This window comes from Hylobates moloch, unplaced genomic scaffold (assembly GCF_009828535.3).
Source record: "Hylobates moloch isolate HMO894 unplaced genomic scaffold, HMol_V3 SCAFFOLD_19, whole genome shotgun sequence".
Lineage (NCBI taxonomy): Eukaryota > Metazoa > Chordata > Mammalia > Primates > Hylobatidae > Hylobates > Hylobates moloch.
The window spans coordinates 58,837,537-58,864,816 of NW_026652294.1; the positions used below are offsets into that span (position 1 = coordinate 58,837,537).

Here is a 27,280-nt window from a genome sequence, read left to right on the forward strand (position 1 = left end):
TCTTGAAGATGGTATCTGATTTCCTCTGTTTCAGCATTCTGAAATCCAGGTTTTTTCACCTAAGGAAATCTATTAGCACCCACTCCCTACTATACATAGAACTACTTAAATACTCCTCTATAATTTCCATTTGGATTTGAGCAAGACCATGGAAGTAACATGTACAAAAACTATAATAGCATCTGGCAGGTAGTCTCTAGGATGCTTTCCCCTCTCAAGAGGGATTGCATAACCAATGGGGTATGAGGAATTTGGAAAAGTATTATGCAAAATAACCTTATATTAGAAGATGGAGAGTAAAAGACAGACAAAGAGAGTTTTAAAATACGAGGTCTATTTATCTGAAAAAAAGCAATGAACCTCACTGATTTAGTGACTTTTCTGTTATGTGAAGAATAATGACAATGTTTTCTCTATCAATACACAAACATAAAGGTTCACAAAGGAAATAAACTTTACATGGCAAAGATTAAATAGGATGAAACTATTCTCGAAATGAAGGCTATTATGCGTTGGAATGATTAATTTAGGACCGTAGAGCTGTTTCATTAGAGAGTCATAGGAATGATGTGATGAAGACACATAAAGCATCTGAAATAATGGGGATTAAATGACATTTTAAAGAGCCTCCTGTTTTAATGCTTTTTAAGATTTCTTTTCATTTATTATTTAATTTCTTTATTAATTGCCCTGATTTTATCAGATTTATCATCTCATGGTTAAAGCTTTTAAAACTTCATTGTGAAAAAGGAAAGAAGACTTTAATGTTTAGTTATATTGGAGCACATATTTCTGTCCTCTCTTTTGTTGTTGGTACACCAATCAAATTAAAGCACTAGCTCCAAAATAATAAGTAATTTCAAATACACACAAAAATCCCTCTAGCCAGTATCAACAGAGGGTCAGCATTTTAGAATATTTATGGTGGAAAGGGTTACTGTAACTGAAATCCAGCTGAAATCCTTTTGCTCTAGGTCTCTATGAATATACAGAATTGATGTTTCATTTTAAAATAAACCAGGTGAGTTGTATTTTTAAAGTGGGATTTTCAGAGTTGGAAATTTTGGGGATTAGATGCGATTTTTCAACTTCTTTCTTTCTTTTTAGTTTATTCTGAGGAATTTTAAATCCCATTACTTTGAACAACAGTGATTTTTCTTAAATTTTTAAAAGGTAATTATTACCATGGAGTTAAACTTACAGGAAGAAGGATCAGAAACTGATGTTCCTATACCCACTCCACAGCAGAATTGCTGGTACCTAAACAGTCACTTGTGTCAAGCACTATACTTTGGGAATGTAGACAATCAAATCATGAAAATATTAACATCAAGGAAATATGTGATGCTGGTAGAAGCTTTTAGAGATACAACACACATACATACACACACACACACACACACACACACACACCATTCCACATATAAATTGTTTTAGAACTACAAAAGGAAAATCAAGAATATGAGTTTCTATTTAAGTGTTTGTTATTGAGATGAGTCAGAAATATATTGAATCCTTTTGAGCCACATCAAGGTGATTTTTTCTGGGGGGGAGGGTGTTGTCATTGTAATTGTTAATGTAAAATATGTTCAGTGTAAAGTATTTCTATACCACAGACTCTGAGACTCCAGCATTGAGGAAATTTCTTAAGCACCATGGACAGCTACAGCTTTCTTCTAGCAGTTCCACAGTTTAACAACGCTCAGGGACCAGTTAGGAATTCATTCAGGGCTCATGATCCGTGTGTTCACTGTGAAATTCCACCTTGAATTTTCAGACCATGGTGTCTCAGCACTTTCATCTTCACGCCATTGTTGAACAGTTTGTGTACCATCTTCTGCAGCTCTTTCAGTGTCTGGTAAACTATTGTAGATTCTAAGAATAAGTCAAAGTGATGTCCCCAAAGCCCCAGATCAGTGTGGTTGGGTTTTGTGGGGCACACCCAAGAGTTCTTAAGATGTAATATTTTCAACATTTATTTTAGATAGTGGAGGTACACGCTGAAATTTAAAAAAAGTAAATTACAAATTTAAATGTTTAATAGAAAAAAAGGCAATATAGCAAAGACAGGGTTACCTACATTTCTTGATCATATTAGGTTGGTACTTACTTTTAATGGTGAAAACCACAATTACTTGTGCACCAACCTAATAGTACTAGCAACATAGCCTTTTCGGTTTACCTCCAGCCTAGTTCATTCATTTATGTCACTTCCCAGCCTCTGTAGAAATTTCATTATGTGAATCATATCATAGAGTTTCAGTGGGATTTGGAAGGACTTCAGAGTTACCTCAGTTGAAGACTGAGACCATGAAAGCTACTGTGGTTTTCTTGAAATCACATAACAATGTATGTATATATTTTGTGTGTGCATTGATGAACACAGTTTCTAGGTGTGATCAATTCTATTATGTGCAACTAATGGAAACCCAAAGAGAGCATGATTCAAAAGGATAAATAAAAACATGAGATAAAAACCTTCTCAGCCATCGAGGTAGTTATATGAAGTTTGTCTAGTTTGAAATTCCTTTTTATTTAATCAGTGAACTTGCTGATATTCTTGTAAGTACTCGAGATTTGACCTTAATTAAAAAAATGAAACTTTCCATAAATTCCTAAGTGCAACCCAGGCTGGTTCATTCTTTCTCTGCTCTGCATCTCAACCTTCTGGGCCCTTTCTCCTCTATCATTAATGGAGGTTTTAAGTGCAAACTCTCAAGCAGTCCAGTTCCTCTCGTTTCTCAGCCTCAGCTCTCACTCTGTACAACAAAAGTCTAGGAAGCAATATGGTTAAAGGCAGAACTCCTCTCTGAGAGTGTTGTAAAGAACTCAGATAAAGCAAAAAATGATGTGGAGTAGTCTAGGTCAGACAAGAACAAGAATAATAGTGCTAAAGAAATTAGAACCAGGTAGCAAATTATCTACAAGCTTTTAACATCTTAGCCACACTTTCTTGTCTACTAATTTGGTGACAAGAGTGTTGTAATAAGTCCCCAGAGGAATAATGAGATGCTCCTACCCAAAGCTCAATGGTAGTAACCAAGGAAAAGAATGTCTTGTGACTATGAGCACCAGGCTAGCAAACTACGCCCCAGAAAACTTCTTCAAGCAATAAAGTCTTAGCAGTTTATGCCCAGAAGGAAGACTCCTCAGGAGCCTTGCAATTTGTGGTATTATATGAAGTAGAGGTAGAAGAGAGGTGACTGAGACTCCTTTTACAAAGGACTTGATTGCTTTCTTCTAATATTCAGTGTGACAGCTTATTGCATATGGATTCTTCTTTCTCAAATAGTTTGAAATGTGTCAAGGGAAATGTGTCCCACTTTCACAGACCAGCTCTAAAATCTCAAAAAGCAAGAAACCAGCATAAATTCAGAGAGAGTCATGAGGGAAATAAGTTGACACCACACTTTAAAGTTCCAGAAGTTGAAGAGGACTGAAAAGGGGTCATCTTTCAATGAACTAAAAGGATGCCTTCCCACAATGGAAACTTTATGTAAGCATTTGAACATGTATGAGATTCATGTCAAGGTCTAGTCATTCAGTGTCCCTGATGCAGTGACCATAAGCCTGGCTGCCAGTAAGAGCCACAGGTGTCAGTCCAAGTAACATGTGATCCTATAAGAGTGTTAAATTGGCTGGGCACAGTGGCTCATGCCTGTAATCTCCAGACTTTGTGAGGCCAAGGTGGGCCAATTGCTTGAGCTCAGGATTTCGAGACCAGCCTGGGCAACATGGTGAAACCCTGTCTCTACAAAAATTACAAAAAAAAAAAAAAAAAAAAATAGCCAGGCATGGTGATGCACACCTGTAGTCTCAGCTACTCAGGAGACTGAGGTGGGACAATGGCTGGAGCCTGGGAGGCAGAGGTTGCAGTGAGCTGAGATTGCACCACTGCACTCCAGCCTGGGTGACAGAGCCAGACCCTGTCTAAAAAAAAAAAAAAAGTGTTAAATCAGCCAGGCATGGTAGCTTAAGCCTGTAATCCCAGCACTTTGGGACACCAAGGCAGGCAGATCACAAGGTCAGGAGTTCAAGACCAGCCTTACCAAGAGGGAGAAATCCCATCTCTACTAAAAATACAAAAATTAGCTGGGTGTGGCAGCATGTGCCTGTAATCCCAGCTACTCGGGAGGCTGAGGCAGGAGAATCGCTTGAACCTGGGAGGCGGAGGTTGCAGTGAGCTGAGATCACGCCACTGCACTCCAGCCTGGGCAACAGAGCAAGACTCCATCTTAAAAAAAAAAAAAACCTTTAAATCATCTGGCCATTATTTTTGTCTTTAGACATCCCAATCTGATTAGATCTTAACACATGTAGGATTTTCTTCTTGTAACTAAAGTTTTTAGTGGAATTTTCATTTAGTGGGGTCACTGTTCTTAATGACCTCTGAGGCAAACACTTTGGCAGCAACTTTTTATTGATAAATGCATTTTATCCTGATTATTTAAAAATTAGAAATTCATCTATAGTGCATATGGTAATTCTTGGTTAATCAAAGAACTAAACTTACCTAACCATTTCATTCCACCACCATTTCAAAATAAACTGGAGTGTACTGGTCTACTTGTGAGGCATCTTCTTCCTGTGGAACCTTAGTGTATCTCTCTTTGTGATCTAACATTCCCATTTTCTTTTCTGAAAACTTGAGAATCAGTGAACCAGCACAATATGCGCTCAAGTTTGCATAGAAATACACTGCAAAACTTGGAGCCCTTTGGCCTGTTTTCCAGGGTGCTAGTCATTAACTGTTACCTTCTAATTCCGCCTCTACATCTTATCAAATATTGTGAATCCACCTTATATTTCGGGAAGAACTCTCACTGTCTCTGGCAAAGTGAGCTGCAGTATTTCATTATCCAGAACTCAGATATCAGATCACAAACAGCTTCAAACATCTGGAATAGCACTGAACTATGTTTGATGGGGGAGAAAGGAACAGTGGTGGAACCAATGAATGTGTGTTGTAAAGAATATTTTACCCAGCCTTTAAGCATACAAAAATAACAATAGCAACTAAGAAGACCTGGAAACTCAGAGATTATAGTAGTGCCATTGATGGACCAGACTGAAAGCATTCAGACATGGCCAAGACAAAAGAAAGATAAAAAAGCAGAAAACATGTGGCAAACAACAGAAGAATAGGAAAGGAAAAGAGACTATGGGAATGGGGGTGATGAGAGTGGCTATAAACTGTACACACCAAGAGCCTGTAAGAAAGAAAGGGTCAGATAGGGGAGGTAGGCAAAGGGGCTTATCAAAAAGCTATTCTAGGTCTCAGCAGTCTCTCCAGATATGATTGGCCTAAAGGCAAATATAAGACATCAGCCCTAAAAGAACACCACCGTGTCGTTCAGGAGGGTCATATTTAATGTGAGGATAAATCAAATCTCCCCTGGGATCACAGGAGAATGTCACTGCAAAGAAAATTTACTGAAAGCCTTCATACATGTAGTTAACCAGCGAATAGGAGCTCCATGAAGCTAGGAACCCTGTTCTATCTATCATTGGGACCCATACATTTCCTGGCACATAGTAAGCCCACAATAAGTATGCTGAATGAAATAATGAGTAAGCCATCATCATTGTCATGTAATCAGGATAAAATGCATTCAGCAATAAAAAGTTGCTGCAAAAGTAGAGCTTTTGACTGTAGAATACTGTGAACATGTGCAGTTAAATAGGGTAAGCGTGTTGTACATGGTATCTTGTTGTACATGGATTAGGAAAGGCAAAAGGGAGAAATAGAAAAAGAGGGAAAGAAAACATAGGAGTGACTTGGAATGGGAAAGCCTGGAAAACCTAGCCTGATAAGTAGATTATTTATCTTTCTCTGTTCTAAAATAACTTGGTTATAAAGGGATGCTCTTCATAAAGCCTCTAATTTTGTAAGTTTGTTGTGTATTTTGCCCATATATTGTTAAAGCTGCCATGATTAGCTGAATGGGGGTACCTCTTTTATTTGAGTTTTTGTCCCTGAAAAGAGAGAATACTTTTCTCCTCCCCCACTCAAAACAACTTGAAAAGACATGTTTTGAAGAGCAAATTAGAAAAACCACAGATTTGTATTAGTTGAATAATGCATGGGTATTTTCTGCTAGGTACTTTGCTTGGTTTTAGGCTTTGTAAATAATCAGCATATAATGCAGCTGTATAAAAATTGCCAATTGCTTCTTTCTTCAAGAGAATGCATTTATAAGTACTCTCCAGCCCTCTGAGGAGCATGTAATGGTGTGGCTTGGTCACATTTGCTAGCTTCCTTGTGGAATGTGCCTGGGTTCAAACGCAATGAGGACAGGTTGACTGTGCCTACAGGGACTGGTCTTGTAGAAAAATAAAACTTTCAACTTTCAGAAAAAATCCTTAGCACCGAGGTATCTGAGGAGCCATAGTGTTGATTCCAAAGAACAAGCTAATACACAGATGGATGTGGAATGCTTCCCAAGGGGTTCCATAATTTTTTTGTACCTTCAGGGAAATATTATTTCAAACCTGAGTCCTACTTGAGGATACTCGGCCTCTCTCCAGCTAGGCAATTATGACTCTAATCTTGAAGGGGCAGGGTTAATATCTTTGATCATCTTTCTGCCTGTCGATGTATCAACTGAGATATTTTTCAGAAAGCAAAATACTATAAAAGAAAATACAAGAGGACTTTGATATTCCTTGCAAATACTATATAAAACACTCAAACTTGTTCACGAAAATGTGTTTTGTAGGTATCTATAATTCTGTTCAAAGCTTGACATTGGGAAATACTTCAAAAACAATGTAGTCTGGCATCAGGTGTCTAGAAGTGTTAATTTCCTGATTATTATTATTATTATTACGGTGTTTGGTGGTGGTGGTGGTAAGGATGGAGTTAGGGGGAAAGGTTGAGGCACCTTAGAAATAGACTTTTCCCACTTCTTCTCACATAAATTATTGGATTACTTTGTATCATTTGGCTTACATCTCTCCATTTCCTTCCTCTCCACCCCACCCCTGAGAACCACTGTTTATTCTCTATCTCTGTACAAAGTAGCAGATATGTAAGACAAACATGTCTAAAGATCTAATGTACAACATGAAGACTATAGTTAATAATAGCATACTGTATTCAGGATACTTGCTAAATGAGTAGATTATAGCTGCTCTTGCCACAGAGGGGAGAAATGGATAACTCTGTGACATGATAGATATCATAACTTGTTTCACTGTAATGACCATTTTACTCTACATATGTATTTCATAACATCATGTTGTATACCTTACATAGATACACACAAAAAACTTTTTTTAGTTCTCAAATGACTCATAAGGAATGCTCCTCCTCCATTCAAATAGTGAAGGGAAAAGGTAAGTGATGTGGGTTGCCAAAATGGCTGACTGTAGAAATCACAAACAAGGTTTAGAGGACTACTGAAAAGTTGACGAGACTCTAGAAACAGAAGTAAAGATGATGATTATTTTATTTTATTTTATTTTATTTTATTTTATTTTATTTTATTTTATTTTATTTTATTTTATTTTATTTTATTTTATTTTATTTTATTTTATTTTAAAGAATCAAGATAACCCTGAAAGGCAAGGGCTGCTCTTGGTCTTTGATTCAGCAGTCAGTTTTTTTACAAGGCAGGCTTAGGATGCTGCGTTTATGGTTCTGTGAGTGCTGCGCCCCATCTGGAAGAGGAATCAACTTGTAGGGCCACCCTTGGGGTCCTAATTCTGAGACTTGCACCCACCCTTGTTTGTGCATATGCACAGCTTCACAAAAGGGTGGCCATAGGTCACACACATACACACACACACACACACACACAGAGTTCCAGATTTTCTATTATTAAAAAGGATAGCAGTGTGTGTTGTTGTAGAAAGACTTTCGTCGGTAAAAACCTTGAAAATGTGAAAGTAGAATTACTTAACTTTTAAAAATTCTAGTTAATATATTCAGAAGTTCTTAGTCCCTGGAGATTTTTAGGAGCTGAGGTATTATGGAACTTCATTTAATAATTGGCTAGATCCAGGTTGTAGAATACTCTGACCATCTACCAACAGTTTGGGGATATTCTTCCCTTATTCTCCAAAATGTGCAATTTACTTGGTGCTTGTAATTTCTTTTGAATATTTACAGTTCTTCCAGAAGAAAGTCAGCATCTTATAAATTAGTCTAGTATTCTTGAGGAATTCAGAAAGATTATAACAAATCATCAGGGGGAAAAAAAGTCTCAATCTTACCAGTAAGTAAGGATTTCAGCACATGATTAAATTTCCTAGGGCTGGAGTTACTGAATTGATAGGCTTACATGCAGTAATTCTAATAAAACCCTCTTGGAAACACATTTTCAATTTATAACTATGACGGAAAATGCAGGCCTTTCATCAGGCCTTCTTCTCATTATCAAAATGTCTTTTGCTCAAAGGCAAATAGACGTCAATGTTAAAATCAGGTAAGAACATAGATTCTTGATGATATGAAATGATCGCAATTTTAGGTCTCAAAATTGCATACTATTCATAAAAGTGGTTGACAAATACATTTAAAATTATAATTTATTTTTGCATTCAAAGCATAATTTTAGAGAAGGTCAGTAAAAGTATGCCCATTATTAGAAAATGCCCTAAAGCCTTATCATTGTTATATAACAACCAATACAGATTTTAATAGCTAAATTGACTTAAAGCTTTTCTGCTTGTGACATGTGTCCATTCTCCCAGAATGAAAACTTCCTGTCTCTCTTTTGACCTTACAAATGGCACAGGTACTTCCTTCCTTCATTCATGCAATAAATATTTATAAAGCATCTACCAATCAACTAGATACTAGGTGCTAGGATATAGCAGTAAATAAAGCAGGCAAGGAAACAAGAAACAAAGAAGTATCTGATATGATGTTAGCTAGTGACAAATACTGGGAAGAAAAATAAAACAGGGAAAGGGGACAGAGAGGTATAGGGTTTTGAAAAAGATTCCCTGGAGGTGATATCTGAGTACAGAACTAAATTAAGTGAGAAAGTGAATCATGCAGATATCTAGGGCAGTGATTCTTAACCAGGGTGACTTTGCCTCTCCAGGGACGTTTGGTGTCTGGAGAAGTTTTTAATTGTCACAACTGGGGGAAGGATGGTACTGGCATCTGGTGGATAGAGAACAAGGATGCTGCTAAACACCCCATGCTGCAGAGGGCAGGTCCCTGTAGCAAAGAATTATCCAGCTTAAAATGTCACTAGCACTGAAGTTAAGAAACCCTGATCCGGAGAAAGAGCATTCCAGGATAAGAAGAAAGTAAATAAACACAATAGGTCATGAGATGGGAACTTGCTTGGTATATTCAAGGAAGAACTAGAGGGTGTGTGTCGCTGGAGCACAGTGACAAGCAGCTACAGATCAGGGAAAGAATTTGGAAGATAGCTCAGGGCCAGGTCACATGGGGTAACAGGCAAGACTCCTGCCTCTCATTTGTCTGCTCTGCTTCCCTCTTTACTAAGCTCCTATTCCAAACTCCCCAAGGAGAACCAGCTGGCTTTGCTGGCAGATGTCCTAGGAAGCCGACTGGGTTTTGGTGGGAGACAAGGATTTCACATATGTGTTTACCTGAAGAGTACATTCAAACCCGTCTTGCACCGTGATGGGAGATCTTAGAGTTGGCTCTCCACAGGTTGGAAAGATCATTTCACTAAAGTTCTGGAATAGAGTTCTCGAGTGTGGTCATTACTAGACTCATGGCTCTTTGAATTTATATTAGTGAAAATGAGATAAAATTAAGCATTCACTTCCTCCAGTGTACTAGCCACATCACATTCCTAACAGCCATATGGAATCCTCGTCCGAAGCATGGAACTCTGACTGACCTCAGTCTCTGGAGCCGTTTTCTGTATTGCTCTTATCCTGACCTTCCCCGGACTTTTTGTGCTGAGACGCCTACTGACATCTTGGAAGGGCAGCCACTTTGGTATTGTTCAGGGGCACAGAAAACTGTCCTCCATTGTCTCCAGGCCTCTTCAAATGATGTGTGGATGACTACTAGATTTATGCTTGATTGGCTCGCCAACTGCCCTTGTTTTTTTGAAATAATGGTTCATAGGGGATCCTGAAGGCCTTTTGGGTTGGCAACTTGCGTTTAGAGCTCTGGTTCTGAGTCTAGTTTGTATCATTTCTCTTCACTGTGTTATTTTCCACTTGCCCACACTGTCACTTCTATTTTGCCTTTCTGCCTACACAACAGAGATTTTGTTCTAAGATATGAGTATTACTCAGTGACTCTGTTTTCCAACTTTAAAAATAAGTTTAAAGAACAAAGTATATTCAGAATTGCGGGCATGGATTTCACATTTCTACTTAGTAAATTGTATGATATGTGCTTTGATTTTGTTAGTTGGATGTGTTCTTCTAGAAATGAAATCCTAGGCGTTATCTTTATATTAAGCCAGCAACGGCTCAGATTTGAAAGGACAACAAAACTAAGATAAGAAATAGGCTCCTCAATCAGTAGAGTTTATCCTCACTCATAATTTTTTTAAGCTTTTGGTAGTGGATGTCTTTAAAATGTTCTTTAAATGTTTATGGCATTGGTTGTCAAATTTTGTGGCTTCAAGTTTCTTTTACACTCTTAAGCATTATTGAGGACCCCAAAGAGCTTTTGTTATGGGGACTATATCTTTCTGTATTTACTATATTTGAAATTGAAACTGGGACAAATTTAAAGCTCAAGAAAATCCAAGCACATGTAACTTTAGCCGTCAGAGCAATTGCATTATCACACGTCATGTAGCCTCTGGAAGAATCCACTTCATGTTTGTGAAAGAATAAAAGCAAAAAAGGCAAACAGCATCTTAGAATTGTTATGAAAATAGTTTTGACCTCACAGTCCCTTCAAATAGAAATGCAGTGACCCTCAAGAATTCCCAGACCTTACTTACAGAACTGCTAAGCACACAGTTATTTTGCTTCTAGAAAATATTTTTTCTGCTACTACTGGGTTAATCTTTGCTTGGCCTAAAGTGGCCAATAGATCTCTATGGAGAAGAAAAGAAAATAGGCATTTATTAAGTACATTCTCTGGGTCTGTTCCATCATCTCCCAACTTCCAGTTAATCACCAATCTCATTTCATGTATAGTCATCCATTTCTACTGGCTTGAGGGTAGTATCATTTCTCCCTGTGCTCCTGCAGTGCCCTCCTAGCTGGCTGATTTGCAGTCCTCCTGGCTTGTCTCCAGTCTTTCTCCACCTGTGGCCAGAACAATCTGCCTAAAACCCCCATGAGACCATATTTGACCCTGATCTTTCCCACAGCCCTTTGGATGAAGTGAAACTTCCTCCACATGGCTGACAAGGCCCACTCATGACCAGGCTCTACAGATCCCTCGTATCATTTTCCTTCTTTCTACTGCCCCACCTTCCTCCCCAGACTCATATCCTAGCACTTTTAGTTTGTTGAGCACCTGAACATTTGTGTTCTTTCTCATATTTGAACCTGTAAATGTGTTATTCCCACTGTCTGGAACTTCTCAGCTATTCCTGGCCTAGACCTACTGGTCCATCATATCTCAATGTAGATGTCACTTCAATGAGGAAGACTTCTTTACCACCACCACCCCCCTGACAGGGCTAGTACTCCTCTTATTTGCCCCTGTGATACCTGGCCTTCTCCTTGTCATGGCACTTGTGACACTGCAGGGTAATTGTGTTTTCCTTGGTTGTGTCCCCTTACCTGAAAGCATCTTGAGGTAAGGAAACATGTCTGGGATCATCTGCATCCTCTACACATAGGGGCACATGATGGTCACATGGTACACAGTTGTTGAATGATGAATTAATCAGTCAAAAAATTTTTTTCAGAGTGCTAGGGCTTTATTACAAATGGAGTTGACTTCTAAAGAGGCCCCTCTCCAATCTCCCTTCTGTACCCTCTTCCCTCCCAAAGACATCCTTCCACAGGAGGATTAGGGAGGAGGAAATCTGGTGGTGAAAAGGGGCACTGCTTTTGCCAAAGTCCTCTGAAACAACCACTGAGTCCTTCTGGATCCGGTTGACAATCTTATAGAGGAAGAGGTTTAGCTCTCATCTTCAAGGTCCTTCATTTCTACATCCTAGGGGGCTTTTGTCCTCTTTTGCCTTTTGAGCCGTGGCTTACTAGTCCTGGCTAGTTTTGAGGGGCTTCCACTTCCATGGCTGCCTTCTCTTTCCGGGCAAGCTGGATCTGCTGGAGAAGTTTTCTGTGCTTCTTCCTGGACAGAATAATGTTGGTACGTGCACTGGATGCCCGCTTCTTGAGGTAGTGCTGCATGATCAGCCCTTGGTCTATCACAGCCCCAACCACCCAGTGCCTCGGACGCCACTCCCAGTTCAATACTCACAGGTGGCTGAACAGCTTCTTCTTCAATTCTGTTTGGGACCAGTTGATCTTTCCCCAGAGAGTCCTCATAGTCACGCCACAATGCCAGTTCCCAATCAGTCAACTTTTTAAGTATTTCCTTTAAAATAAATGTTTTATTTGCATTATCTCATTTAATCATCTTTACTTACTTCCATTGCCTAAACATCCCAGCAGCAAAGAAACAGTGAAGCTGGAATCTGAATCCTTTTCTTACCATCATATGCTGAGAACAAAGGGATCACCCAAATGGGGACAACTCACAGAAATGAATGAAGATTAAGGTAAATTTTCCAAGGGAGAAGGCAGGCAAAGAATCATTCTGACAAAGCAGCTGGATCCTCTTTCGACTTCTAAGTGACATTGGTGGAATATTCCCAATCAGAACTCAGAGTAAAACCACTAAAAATACTTGTTAAGGGAAACCGATCTGTTTCATCCTGACAGTACTCTCCCAGTTGGCAGTTTTGAAAATGTCTATGCTCCTGGAGCTTTATAGCCTTACTTAAAAAAAAAAAAAAAAAAAAAAAGTTTAGTTTTTAAAATAAATTCCAAGAGCACTAGGGACATGAAGGTTACACAGACTTACTTCACACTTACTGGAAAATGCTTATCTTATAAGTCTTTCTCTCTTCTGACTGTTTCTTGTTACATTGATTAAATCCCTGTGAGTTGTTTTCTTCCAGTTCAGCCTCTTGGTTCCTGTTTATTTTTCCAGAAAGAACTCAGTAAAATTCTGAAAACAGAAAAGGAATTGAAAATATAGTTTTATTATTTATATTTTGAGAGGCATGTTCATAATAGATGCAAATAAACAAACACAGGAAAAAGATTTAAATAATTTCCAGTAATTTCACCATTGTTGGTGTTTTAATATATATTCTTGCCATCTGTCTTGCACATACACACACACACACTCTCTCTCTCTCTTTCCCTATTTCCTTCTCTTATGTGTGAATGTATGCATATTTTTAAAAATTTACCAATATCATATGGAACTAATTCTTATGAAATCAGCCTATTTCATTTAATTGCAAATATCTTTCCATGTCATTAATCATGTGCCTCTGCTTCTCAAATGTTAATGCATGTGCGAATCACTGGAGAACTTGTTGGAAATGCAGAATCTCAGGCCCTACCCCAGACCTACTGCATCAGAAACTGAATCTTAACAAGTTCCAGGTAAAGGTGAAAATATTGGTCCACAGATCACATTTTAGCAGCAAAAGTTGAAATCTATTTTGGAGATTGCACAGGGTCCCCAGTATTGATGTAGTTAATTTTATGTAACTAAGCCCCATATGATCAAACACTGGAGTTATTTCCAATTGCCCCACTAGGATGAGACACATTCTTACAAATATTAGCATATATCTATCATTATTTCCTTAGGAGAAAAAGTCCTGTAGATAGTTTGCTGAATCGTACATATTTTGAGGGAAATAATTTATTTTTAAGGATTACAAAATAGTGATTCATTCTACTTCATAGAACATAAGACTATAAAATATAGCCATAGTACTTCCTGTCATATATGTGCATTTTCCCCTATCTGCAGTGAACCAAGACAGAGCTTTGATATTTTTGATTATTCTGATCAAAGCACTGTTATCACTTGAAATGGTTTCACCTCTATCTTCAATTCATCTAATTTTATCCACCTTTCAACACAAGAGTTTTAATCTTGCTTCTTCCAGAAAGTCTTCCCTAATAGTCCAACTTACAGTGGGCTCACTTGCTAAATATTTTCACCATTATACTTTGGGCCAATTATCTCAAAACATACTTTTCTACTTTCTCTTGATACAACTTAAGTATATGACTTTGGTCCCTCTCATCTCCTTGACTGGATTATAAATGACAGAGGGAATAGATCTTCAGTGTGCTTCATCTAAGCCCTCAGCAACCCCTCTCACTCCAAGAAGGTTTGAGTACAATAGAGAAAGCACAGGATTTGGAATGAAAGGGCTTGTGTTTGAAGCCAAGCTCTGCCATTAACTGAGTATTCAAGGAATAAGTCATATAATCTCTCTGAGCCCTAGCTTTATCATCTGTAAAATGGATACAGTATCTGCACTGCTTACTAAGATTCTAATCCATCATATCATTTCCAAAAATCTAAATAATTCACCAAAAGTCTCAATGTAGAGCTTGTCTCTAAATTTGATATAAGATATGCCAGTGTCTCTCTCTCTGTCTTTCTCTCTAGTACACACACTTACACACACAAACACAAAACAATGTATCTCAGGCTCAGGAACCTTTACCCAACAACAGTATCAGGCAGGAACTGAACAATATTGTTTTGTTTTCATTGCATTGCATTTATTTACTTTCTTTTTAAAAATTGTTATTTTTTATTTGCAAATATAAATGTATATATTTATGGTGCACAACATGATGTTTTGCTATATGTATACTTTATGGAATGACTAAATCAATGAATTTTTACTTTCTATTTATGGCAAGCAATATTGGTTTTCCAGATGTGGTAGTGATATGAAGTTCACTTTTTAAATAAACATTTAAATTTTAAAAGGTAACTCAATTTAAGGTAAAACACTTGGTAAATAGTAACACATAAATTAAGAAAATATGGCAAAATATCATGCTGATGTTATAAAAATGACTGAAGTTTGGGCAACATCTAACTATAGGAAGCCACTGCCAACTGTAATGCAAGATGCAGAGATCAGTTGTTATTGTAGCTATTAGTATGTAAACTACTGGAAGACCAGTTCTGGAAGCCCTAGATTTAATAGATTCTCAATTAAAAAAACCTCAAATGTAATTTAAAATAGAGCAGAAAGTCAAGTGTTCTGTTATGTGACAAGTCACCATCCATTGTTAAATCTTGGGGAACCCCAAAGTGTATCGAGAAGATCATTTGTTTCTGATGAAGTTAGATACAAATGTAGTGAGAGGCTTTATCAGAATAACTGAGATGGCTCAACATATATCAGTTCCAACTGGGAGAAAGTTTGTGAATAGATTACTTTGCGTAAGACATTATTCTTCATTATGAAAAACAATAAATATTTTAGGAGCACCAAGTGTACAGAGAATACTTTGCTGGCATTTGACTAAAACCTGCATTCATGGGAAAAACAAAAGGTTTACTGTCCTTCGAATCATCATGATTAGTGCTATTGTATTAGAACTCAAAGCAAGTTCACAGAGTTTTCCATTTAACTCTGAAATCTCTCAAAAAAGGAGTTTTATTAATTCTGTCTTTACATGAAGAAATGAAATCGGTCAGAGAGAGATTAAGTGATTAGTCTAAAATCATATGGTTATTTATAGCCAGAATGAAAAACAAGAGATTCTGACTTTATGTACTTTGTAACTTTGTTATCGTTTTCCATCCAGGGTAGGCTTCTGCTAGTCTTGGAGTATTAGATGATTTGACTCAAGTATTCTAGATTCGGATTGTGCCAAAGTGGGATTAAATTAGATGGATTAAATCAAATGGCAGGATTAAGTTAAATTAAGTGGGATTAAGATGAGGCCTGATATGATTGATTTCAGCATAGCGTGGAGAAATTTTCACCAGCACATTCTCCTGTCTTGGTTTTGATTATAAAGAGACGAGGAATTCAAGAAGGCTCCTTCAAAGAATAAGCTGGCCACAGCTTGGGTCTACTTGTACCAGAAGGTTAGTCAGCATCCTTCAAAGCAATAGTGTACTATCTTCAAACCTGCATCTTTATTTTAGCCCAATAAGGTCTATTTCAAACTTGCCTCCAGAACTGTTCAGTAATAAATTCATGTTTCCTTAGGCCTCTTTAGTTTTTGGTAATTTTTTTACAGCAACAATAGGAAACTAATACAATACAGCTCAGAGTTCTTCCGCCCAAAGGGCAGGGGAGCTGGAGTGTTTATGTATCAACTCTTACCAGTCATTGACTGAGTGCTGCTTGGCATGGGGGTATGAATTCTTTAGCACTCAACTAAAGGTGGGTAGACACTGGCAGTTAGAAATCAACCAGAACACAGTGAAGTGCTAAGACTCTGGAAAAATGGACTTCAGCACTAGCAGATTCCGCTACAATACATCTTTTATCTGCCTCTTCCTTTTTAATCTGTCTTCACAGTCATGGTGCATGCAGATCATCCCCTTCGATCAATCTACTAGCACCTAACAGGTTAATCTTCCCTAAACAGGGAGGGCCTTCAGTGGGTTGTTCTCTTTCTCAAAAATCTTCAACATTCCCACAAGAAAAGATTCTTGGCCGGGCACGGTGGCTCACGCTTGTAATCCCAGCACTTTGGGAGGCCGAGGCGGGCGGATCATGAGGTCAGGAGATCGAGACCATGGTGAAACCCCGTCTCTACTAAAAATACAAAAAATTAGCTGGGTGTGGTGGCGGGCACCTGTAGTCCCAGCTACTCGGAGAGGCTGAGGCAGGAGAATGGCGTGAACCCGGGAGGCGGAGCTTGCAGTGAGCCGAAATTGCGCCACTGCACTCCAGCCTGGGTGACAGAGCGAGACTCCGTCTCCAAAAAAAAAAAAAAAGAAAAGAAAAGATTCTTATACAAGGTGGACCAGATTTCAAATAGTAAATTAGGACTCAATCCTCTGATACTTTAATCTTAGCCCTTTAATTTTTAAATTTGGGTGTACAAAATGAACAGCGAGTATGCTTGAATATCTATGTGTACAAAGTTCCAGGCTTGGCATACGAACCTTTGGAGTCTTGAAATGTTGATCCCTTAGGTCTGCATTCCTTAGAATAGCAGTAACACCATGAGGAAGTGAGAAAATTGATTTGAAAATGGAGAAGGTTAATTAAAGGAAACAAAATTTCAAGACATGTGGTTGTCAATTGACACTACAGAAACCAAGCCTGAGAAATTCTGAGTTTTGCACATTTACAGAATGTCACAGGTATATTTAGATAAATCCAGAATCTAGGGAGATCTAATTGCTGAAATAATTTCAGCCTTCCAAAGCAAGGACGTTCTCACCCTTCCTTCTCTCCCTGCCCTAATGGAAAATGCTTAGAGTTTCAGAGCTTTCTGTGGAAGACATCAGGCTCAAATGACCCCATAAAATTTGTCCACAGTCCTCACATTGATTTTCCCAAGTTCTGCCTACTTTGTGTTTGCTGTTTGTCCAAACCGTAAAAGGGTGGAGAAAGGAAAAAGAATCCATACATTTTTAACATATCAAAAAAATCAAAGTAAATAATATACTTTAAAATTAGAATAGAAAGTGCTGATGCCAGAGCATTTTTTAAAATCCTTGTTTCAGAGTAAGAGTGGAGTGGGGACAGACAGAGCCTAAGAAAGGAAGAAAGCTAACATTTACTGAGTCCTGCAAAAGGAGTTTAGTTCACATCCACCTTCTGAAGAAGCCGGTAATATCTCTAGTTGACAAATTATGAGGCTAAGGCTCAAAGAGGTTCTGTCATTTAAGTGATGTCATAAAACCAAGAAGTTGGTCATTTGGGAGTTGAGTGTGTACTCTGTCTTATCTATGTCTCAGGTGGGACATAGCTTGCATTTATATAGTACTTTTCAAAGCATTTTTCTTATACTGTCTTTAAACTTCATCTGTGAGGCAGACATCAATTGCCACATTTTACAAATACAATTACAGAGGCTCAGGACTGTTTTGCCCAGAAAGACACAGCCAGTAAGCAGCAAAACAAATCTGGGTCATGGAGCTCAGGTCTCAGGACCTCTCTAGTGCATCTGTGTGTCCTAACCAGAAGGGGCTGAGTCATTGGTGTCCTGAAACCAGTCAGGAGCAGTTTAGTTTATTTCAGAGAATCTTCTAGTCAGAAAAAAAATTTAAGACTTACTTTTATTTTTTCTAAATTATTAAATAATGGAATCTCCTTGCAGAAAATGTGGAAAACATACAAAGGAGAAAAATAAAAATCATCTGTAATACCACCACCCAGAAATAATCACAAGTATTAATTTGATACATTTCTTTCCAGTGTTTGTGATACAGATATGCATCCATACTGTATTTTTAGAAAAGTGTTTTCAGAAAATGCATGCCATATATAGTTTAATATGCTGGTTTTCTAATTAACATTGGATGATGAATATTTTCCCAGGTCATTAAGTAATCTTAAGAAACTGCCTCATGTATCATAATATTGCATAAATGTAACCTTAATTTAGTGAAACATTATTCACTTGCTGTTGAACATAATTGTTCCTGGTTATAAGCTTGTACATAATGCTGTAACTTTGGTATCTAAACACAAAATTTTTATTTCCAATAGCAGTGGATGAGAGAGCCAATTTCTCCATTTTGAGTATTTTTAAGACTTTTGCAAGATGAATAGGTAGAAACAAATTCTTCTTTGAATTTGCATTTTACAGATTACAACCACACTGAATATGTTTCCCCATGTCTACTTTGCCAGCCGTTCTTGTCCCCATGCAGTTCTACGTTTGTTTATGTACTAACACAGTACTCAGAAACCCAGCAGTAGGTACCAAGACAATCAGCTGTTACAGTAATTGCCAGAACCCCTGAGTCTGGGAACTGCCAGCACCAGAGCATAAGCACCTCTAGGCAGGAACTCCATCTTATTCATCTTTGTAGTCCCCATTCCTGGTTCTAAGCCAGACACTTGCCAAGTTCTCAATACATTTGTTGAAAATATTACAATAGACCGTATATTCTGATTTTGGCCTTCTAACTTGCTCTGTGACTTTTGACAAGTTCTCTCACCTCTATGTGCCTCCATGTCTTCCACTATAAATGAATGGAAGTGTGATATGCCATACTTTGTGAGCAAAGGGCTAGAGCTGTGGTACAATTCCCATACAAAAGGTCTCTATGGGTGGGTCCATGTCACCTAGGCAGGATTCCTTTCCTTCTGCAATACAGAGAGTGAATTCTGTGTGTATTTGATATTTGGATTTGTGATCCCTTCCCACCTTTCATACTGATGTACTATAGCTAAAGGAAATTTCTTTTGTTTCTCTTTATATCTCCAGAGTGCACAGTGCAAGGCACATAGGAAGTCTCTAAAAGAAGTGAACAAATGAATGACTGAAGTCATTGAAGATGAAGGGATGAGTAAATGAAATATTAGAGCTGAAGGAGATTTTACAAATCTAGTTTTAGAGGTCTTCTTGGTTACCATTGTATTTTTGTAGACACAGCTATACAGATTGACTATCCCTTATCCAAAATGCTTGGAACCAGGAGTGTTTTGGATTGTAGATTTTTTTGTTTAGACTTTGAAATATCTGCATATACATATATAATGATATGTCTTGGGGATTAGACCCCAAGTCTCAACATCAAGTTTATTTATGTTTCATATACACATAGTCTGAAGGTGATTTTATACAATATTTTTGTTAATTTTTTGCATAAAACAAAGTTTTGGCTGCAATTTGACTGAGAACTGTCACATGAGGTCAGGTGTGGAATTTTTCACATGTGGCATCATGTCCATGCTCAAAAAGGTTTGGATTTTGGAGGATTTCAGATTTTGGATGTTCAGATTAGGGATGCTCAACCTGTATTAGCATCTCCACCTTAGAAGCACTTGCTAGAATAAACTTAAATCATTTAAATAAGATAAATTTCAATAACTAGCCAGGGAAATTTAATTTCATAAAAATGTTTCCATATTAAAACATTTTTGTTCATTTTTGTTTTGTTATTGGCTGTGATCTTAATATATATTTATATATATTAGAAGTGTAGAGTTTTCACTTTTAGAGAGAACACACCATGTATGAAGGAATGATTAAATTAGAAATTTTTTTTCAGGTGAATTTTGCCACCATATCAAAAAAATGTAAAGTTATTTCAGTTTCCAAAACTAATTTAAATGAGTACTTAATGATGTCAATGAAAAATGTAAAGTATGAATTGTGTCTTCTTTGAGGATCTTTTTCTTTAAAAGATGAACATGATTATTTTAACCTGCTAAATGTATATTTTTAAATGTTTCACTACTTGGTATAATAATACAATATTTCTAAAATGACAAAATGATAATTTTAGCTAAGCCAGTGTAAGAAAATTAAAATATTTCCTTATAGAACTCACTCAGAACTTTTTTTGTATCACTTATTTATGCAATTAAAAAGAACAGATACTTTTTATGCTTTTCTCAATTCCTAAATTAGTTCTCTGGTTAGAACAAATTAGTGCCAAGGAAAAAAATTTTTTTTCTTCGACTTTTATTTTAAATTCTGGGGTATATATGCAGAATGGGCAGGTTTGTTTCATAGGTAAAGATGTGCCATGGTGATTTGCTGCACAGATCAACCCATCACCTGAATATTAAGTCCAGCATCCACTAGCTATTCTTCCTGACACTCTCCCTCCCGCTGCACCCCTGGCAGACCCCAGTGTGTGTTGTTCCCCACCATGTGTCCATATGTTCTTAGAAAAAGATATTTTTAAAATAATTTCAGAAGTTGTTATTTCAATTTCAACAGCCATTGATGCAATCACTTGTGTAGGTTCTTAATATATTAATTAAAACATTGACTAACGTTATTTTTTAATTTCCTAGAATTGTTATTGTGGATCATAACTGCTAAATATTTCAAATGTAATCAGTTACACTTTTTAGCAATTAAAAATTTACCCCAATGCTTAGTAGTAAGAATACTTAAAAGAAAATAGCTCGACATGGCATATGACATATTGGGATCTATTATAACATTTTCAAACCAGGTACATGACAAATTTGCCTTATATACCTGGTTATTAGAAAAGAAAAACTCAATTCTAAAGTGATGCCATTATGGTTAAATTTAAATTATATATTTGAAATTAAATTACAAATTTCTTAAAGAAAGCCTATACATTTTAATTTTATATTTTAAAGCATGTAATAGCTTTACTACACGTTAGATTTTCTTAGAACTACTATGTTTGTGGAATTAAATTCCTACTTCATGAATGAGACATTACTTTTTCCTGGATGCAATATTTTCTTTTATCTTTCTGATGATATTAAAAATAGGTTTATTTAATATAATTTAAAACATACAAAAGATATAGAAGAATAATATAGCAAATACCAGTAGACCCAAAATGCAGCTTAAGAAATAAAACATCACATACTCAGGGTTCTCTGAATACACATCCCAGTTACTTTCCTTCCTGCCAACCTCCCAGACTCCGGGATACCAAACACAGCCAAGGGCAAGCATGGCGTACAGAGTGAAAATGGAGGAGCTGTGCAAATGGCTGTACTAGGCCCCTCATCAAGTTGATTTCCCTGTTTTTCCCATCTTGAGTCTGGAGGATAGCTAAAATGTATTGCCTTATAGATTTGGTAGACGAGTATGAATCCTTAAAGCAATGGTCCCAACCTTTTTGGCACCAGGGACCAGTTTCGTGGAAGACCTTTTTCCACAGACAGAGGTTGGGGCTTAGGGGTGTGGGGAGGATGGTTTTGCAATGAAACTGTTCCACCTCAGATCATCAGGCATTAGATTCTCATAAGGAATACACAACCTAGATTCCTCACATGCACAGTTCACAATAGAGTTCCTGCTCCTATGAGAATCTAATGCCACCACTGATCTGACAGGAGACAAAGCTCAGGCAGTAATGCTCACTCACCCATTGCCCACCTCCTGCTGTGCAGCCTGTTTCTTAACAGGCCACAGACCAGTACTGGTCTACAGCCCAGGGGCTGGGGACCCCTGCCTTAAGGGAGATATAGTAAAGTTGTTGCATCTATTTATTCAAAGCTTGTTAACTTTGTATAGTATCTTAATGAACGTGGTCTCCTGTAATTTGCTTTCCTTAAGTCAACGTTATATTTATGAAGTATATCTGTATTGAGATACTTCGCTCTAAGTCATTCATTTTAAGTGATTTTGGCATTCAATTATATGAATAGTCTATAATTAATCTATCCATTCTCTTTTGGTGAATGATTAGATTTTTTCTTTTTTTTTTTTTTTTTTTTTTTTTTTTTGCTACTAACAAGCAATGCTGCTATGAATAATCTGTACATGTCTCCTAGTGACATGTACAAGAATTTCTCTGAGACAAATCCCTACAAGCAGAATTGCTGGGTTTCAGGTGGGTTTAGCTTCAAGTTTGCTAGATATTGCCAAATTGTATTTCAGATTGGGTTGTATCAATTACAGTTTTTCTTCTTCAGATTTTTAATGGTTTCTGTTTTCTCCAATACTTTTTTACTTATTCAGTGGTTTGGTTGATGTTTGTGGGTTTTTGTCTTGACTTTCATTGTGAGGGCTTTCCTCAAGTGTCTGGTAAAAGGCAAGCCAATCGTATTTAAGGGTAAAGCCCAAAAGAGCTTTTGGAAGTCCTGTGTGAGTAATGGAGACATGGGACAGGTGTGAACTGTGGGCTTCACTCTATTACAGGGTTTCTGAACAGTGGCACTACTGACATTTGGGGCTGGATAATTCATTGTTGTGAGGGCTATTTTGTTGTTCTGTGCATTATAGGATGTTTAACAGCTTCCCTAGCCTCTACCCACTGGATGCCAGTAGCACCATGCCCCTCCAGTTATGGAAATCAAAAATGTCTCTATGACCTGGGGAAGCCCACCCCCACCCCATTCCAGTTAGAACTGCTGCTCTAGGATAAATATATGGCCAGCCAGCGTTTTTATTTGCCCCAAATTTAAATCCCCAACAGCATTCTCTCTGGGGTCATTTGCTTCTCCCCAGCTCCCATATTTGCCAGAGGAAAAAGAAAAAAACAGGGAAATCAACTTGATGAAGGGCCTAGTACAGCAATTTGCACAGTTCCTCCATTTTCACTCTGTACGCCATGCTTGCCCTTGGCTGTGTTTGGTATCCCTGAGTCCAAGCCTCCCAGTTTAAATTCTGCAGATGCTCAGCCTTCTGTCTCCATAGGGTAGTCTCACTTGCCTGAATGCGGTGGGAAACAAGGATTTGTATTTTTTTTTTACCTCTGTAACTAATATTGCCATGATTATCCTTTGAAGTTTATCTTTGTGCATATCTGAACTCTTCATGATAAATTCCTAAAGTGAATTTTAAAATACGTGCAATTTAACATGCACTTCTCCATATGTGAATTTTAACCCTTGATGCATACTATGCGTAATATTCTAATCACAGTTCTTTTTTTCTTTGGGCAGCATTTACATTTAGAAAGTCTTTGGCCTGCTAGTTTTCCTGTAGCCTTTTCTTTATCAGAGAATAAAAGTAAAATAAATAACAAGTCCTCAATAGAATATTAGAAAAAAATAGTTTGTTTTCCTCTCCTCCAGTTAACAAATTGTTTAGAAAAAATATTAGAGAGGAAGTTTTCCATTAGTGAGAGAACAAATAGTTACATAAATGTAATCTGTAATAACCTTGATTTAGGACTTTCCTTGTATAAAATACCTTTTATTGAAGTGTTTAAACTGAGTGGGAAGTGATTGAGCCAATTGCTAAGATAATATTATGTATATCTTTACCCTATCTGTTGAGATTTCATCATTTATTATTTTCCTGTGCAAATAGGTAATTATTTTCCTAATCTTTTAAAAGCATGTTTATTTAGAATGAACAGTGTAAGATTTGGGATTTTTTTTTTTTTGGAGAATCCTAGTTAACCATGTTTTAATTGGCAACTCTGTTTTAGTTGAACTAATTAATTTTGTCTTAGCGGTGAGAATTTGAAAATTATAATTTGAAGAGGATTTAACATACATTTTCATCTTCTAAGAAAGTTTCTATCGACCATTTTTCCTCCCCCAACGTATCTGTTTTTTAGATATTTATCTTGCTTGTGGGAAATAACCAAAAACTCAATTTAATTCTAGTTAATGAACAAAGACAGGTAAAAAGAAAGAAAAAGAAAGGAAGGAAGAAAGGGAAGAAATTTTTTTAAAAAATAAATAAATAAAGAGTGCCTCGGAAATCACCTTTATAAAAATCAAACTCATCTTTTCCCAACACTGTCTTCTGTACATGAGAAGCATCTTAAAAACGAAATGAAACTGACCTTTTAGGAGGGACAGGGAAGATGACTTTAGTGCTTATCAGTCTTGTCGATGTCCTTTTCTTATTTTTGTCCTCTAAATGTACTTGACTGGAAAAAACACCATTTTTAAATCTGTTTATATTGAGGATATATAAAGAATAAGAGTTTAGGTATATAAAGGCAATGCTTTCATCTAGTGATTTCTTGTCCTTGGTTTTAGACAGGGCCATCAACAACTGAAGAGGAAATCATTACTTCCTGTAGCAAAATTAAAATTAAAAATTAATAAACTAGTAAACAGTCATGGTGCACCTACCATGGATCAGATCCTTTGCCAACAGGCTGCATTCATATATAGACAGATGAATGATCAGAGACCTGGTTACAAAGATAGACAAACCATTGATGGATATTTGGGCTGGTTCCAGCTCTTTGCTATTGTGAATAGTGCTGCAGTAAACATAACGTGTGCATGTGTCTTTATAGCAGCATGATTTATAATCCTTTGGGTATATGCACACCAACATGGCACATGTATACATATGTAACAAACCTACACATTGTGCACGTGTACGCTAGAACTTAAAGTATAATAATAATAAAAATAAACAAGTAAATAAATAAATAAAAGATAGACAAATGAACACTTTCATGGATGTTACCTCATTTTATGCTCACAAATGCCCTATCAGTCAATAATGTCCCCATTTTACAGACAGAAACACAACCTGTTAGAAGTTATGTGGTTAAGTGACTTGCCTAAGGTCAAATGGCTAACAAGTATGTATTTTTTGGATCTGAAGCTGATGAGTAAAGCTTGAAAAATGAGACAATTTGCTAATTGTAAACGTTTGGTCATTAATCAACATTCATTCATCTAACAAATTTTTATCAAGCACCTTCTATGTACTGGGCATTTCGCTAGGTGCTGGGAGACTACATGACTAATATAAAGTCCCTGCCCTCATACAGCTTACATTTGGTGGAGGAAGGAGACAATAAACACAGCAAATAAGAATGTGATGCATAGTGACAAGTGCTAGGAAGAAAAATAAAGCAGGCTGAGTGGATAAAGAGTTATTATTGGAAGGATGAGAAACCATTACTCTACCTGAAGTCATAAAATAGATAAAGCATCTTTTCTTTGCAGTTCAAAGAGAAAGCCATGTTTTATGTTTTACTGCTGGCATATTTTATCCACAGTGAAGCTAAACATGAAATTTAAAGAATAAAAGAAACTTTAATAAGGTGGCTTCAATTTTGTTTTATAGTGTTACAGTCCATCTTCAAACAATATCTAAATTACAGTCTGTTTTTTTCTAGCATGAATCAAAAGAAAATCTAGTGAGGTCATTATTAGTGTCTGTAAAATTCTAATGGAAAAAAATCTGTAGAAATCTGTCTTTGAAAGTCTGTTCCCAGAGCTCAAGTGGCAACTGTTTTGTGACTTGACAAGATAGTTCATGGCTTTTAAAGATAGATGACTTGTTCTGCTTAATGTGGTTTCCTGATAAGCCTTGAGAGAATTTTTTAAATTATACTTTTAGTTATGCATACATAATTGCCATTCATCTATGACATAAGTATGACATTTGGTATCTACTGCTTTTACAGATAGGTTAATGCAGTGAACTCCTTGGTCATTCTTTAGCCCTTTCTGAAGACAGGAGGTAACAATAATGTACTTACCTCCTGTTAAAAGCTCCACATTTGACCGTTTTACTCATTTTTATAATTCCAGTGTTTGCTTGCAAACAATCTTCCCTTGTAGTATAAAGGCATTGGAGTGCCCTGAGCAGAGGGGAGGGGTAGAGCTTTCAGGAAAGCAGTGATGAAACTGATATCCCTGGACAATGTCAGCATCTCAAGGGAAGCAACTTTTATCCTCATCCTTGTTCTTGACTTGAACTCCAGTCCTTGTCCTATATACTAGTGTTGCCCAATGAGTGGAATCCAGTACAGTAACATTTGAAAAGATTTTAGGTGGTACAACAAACATTTTTAATAATTATATGCTTATTTTAACATATACTAGAAAAGTATGTAACTGGCTCTATACTTTTAACCAGAGAAATAAACCCATTTCTCAAAAGTTATTGCTTAGAAGCAACAACGAAGTGAAAGAAAAGTGAGTCCACTTAAAGTACTAGGTTAAAAATAGCAGAGATAGAACCCAGCTATGGCAAAACTGTGATGGTAGTGCATGGATGACTGAGGGCAAATGAACACAACCGTCACTGTGGCCTTCAGTCACCTTGAGCCCTGCTTTTCCGAAGATTGATTCCCTGTGGCCTTTTCTTCATTTTCTGATAACCTCTTCTCTTCACATCTCTTTGCTGCCCATGGGAGATTTCACAGCCTGGCCCTGTCCTGTGGGAGCCCCACTAGTGTGAGTCTCAGGGGGCTGGCATGTGGCTACACTGAGCATTGTTCAATCCTTGGAGGCCTTTGTCTGCTGAACTTCCTTTTTTGGTTGAGGTAGATAAAGACCCTTCCAAAGTTTCCCTCACATGCAGGTGCATCCTATATTTGTGCATCCTTTCTTGTTTACACCTTCAAAGGAGGATGTTTCAGTGTTGCCAGTGGACTAAAATTGAATGGAACACCTCGTGCTGGACTTCTGGGGCCTGAAATTATCTTGGGCAGCTTCATAGGTTTTCATTATTTAAGTAATTGTCATATGAACCTGTTATTTGAGTGTGACACTGTCTTTTTCTTTTGCCAATACACATTCTCTGTCTCACTCACACAAACACACACACACACACACACAAAATACACCTCCCTTAGTGGTGGCTGTACTACTCCAGCTGATCCACTTTTCCATTCTATCGAAATCCACTGTGTACTGTGCACATTCATTATTCAGCATCAGGTGTGATCTAGTGAATTATAGAGGAAAAAGATTTGGAACCAGACTGAATATATAAAAGCCTACAGAATCACTTGTGTTCATTTATGCAAAAAGGAAAAAAAAGAAAAGCCACAGTAGTTTATGAAACT

The 27,280-nt window shown here is 37.2% G+C and overlaps 1 protein-coding gene and 1 pseudogene across 5 annotated transcripts in view; one reads left to right on the forward strand and one right to left on the reverse strand.

Annotated features, from left to right (window-relative positions):
* SLC24A2 (solute carrier family 24 member 2) overlaps positions 1 to 27,280 on the forward strand; it is a 275,941-nt gene that overhangs the window by 82,512 nt on the left and 166,149 nt on the right. The gene's annotated exons all lie outside the window — the stretch shown is intronic.
* LOC116459340 (uncharacterized protein C11orf98-like) lies at positions 11,740 to 12,837 on the reverse strand (annotated as a pseudogene).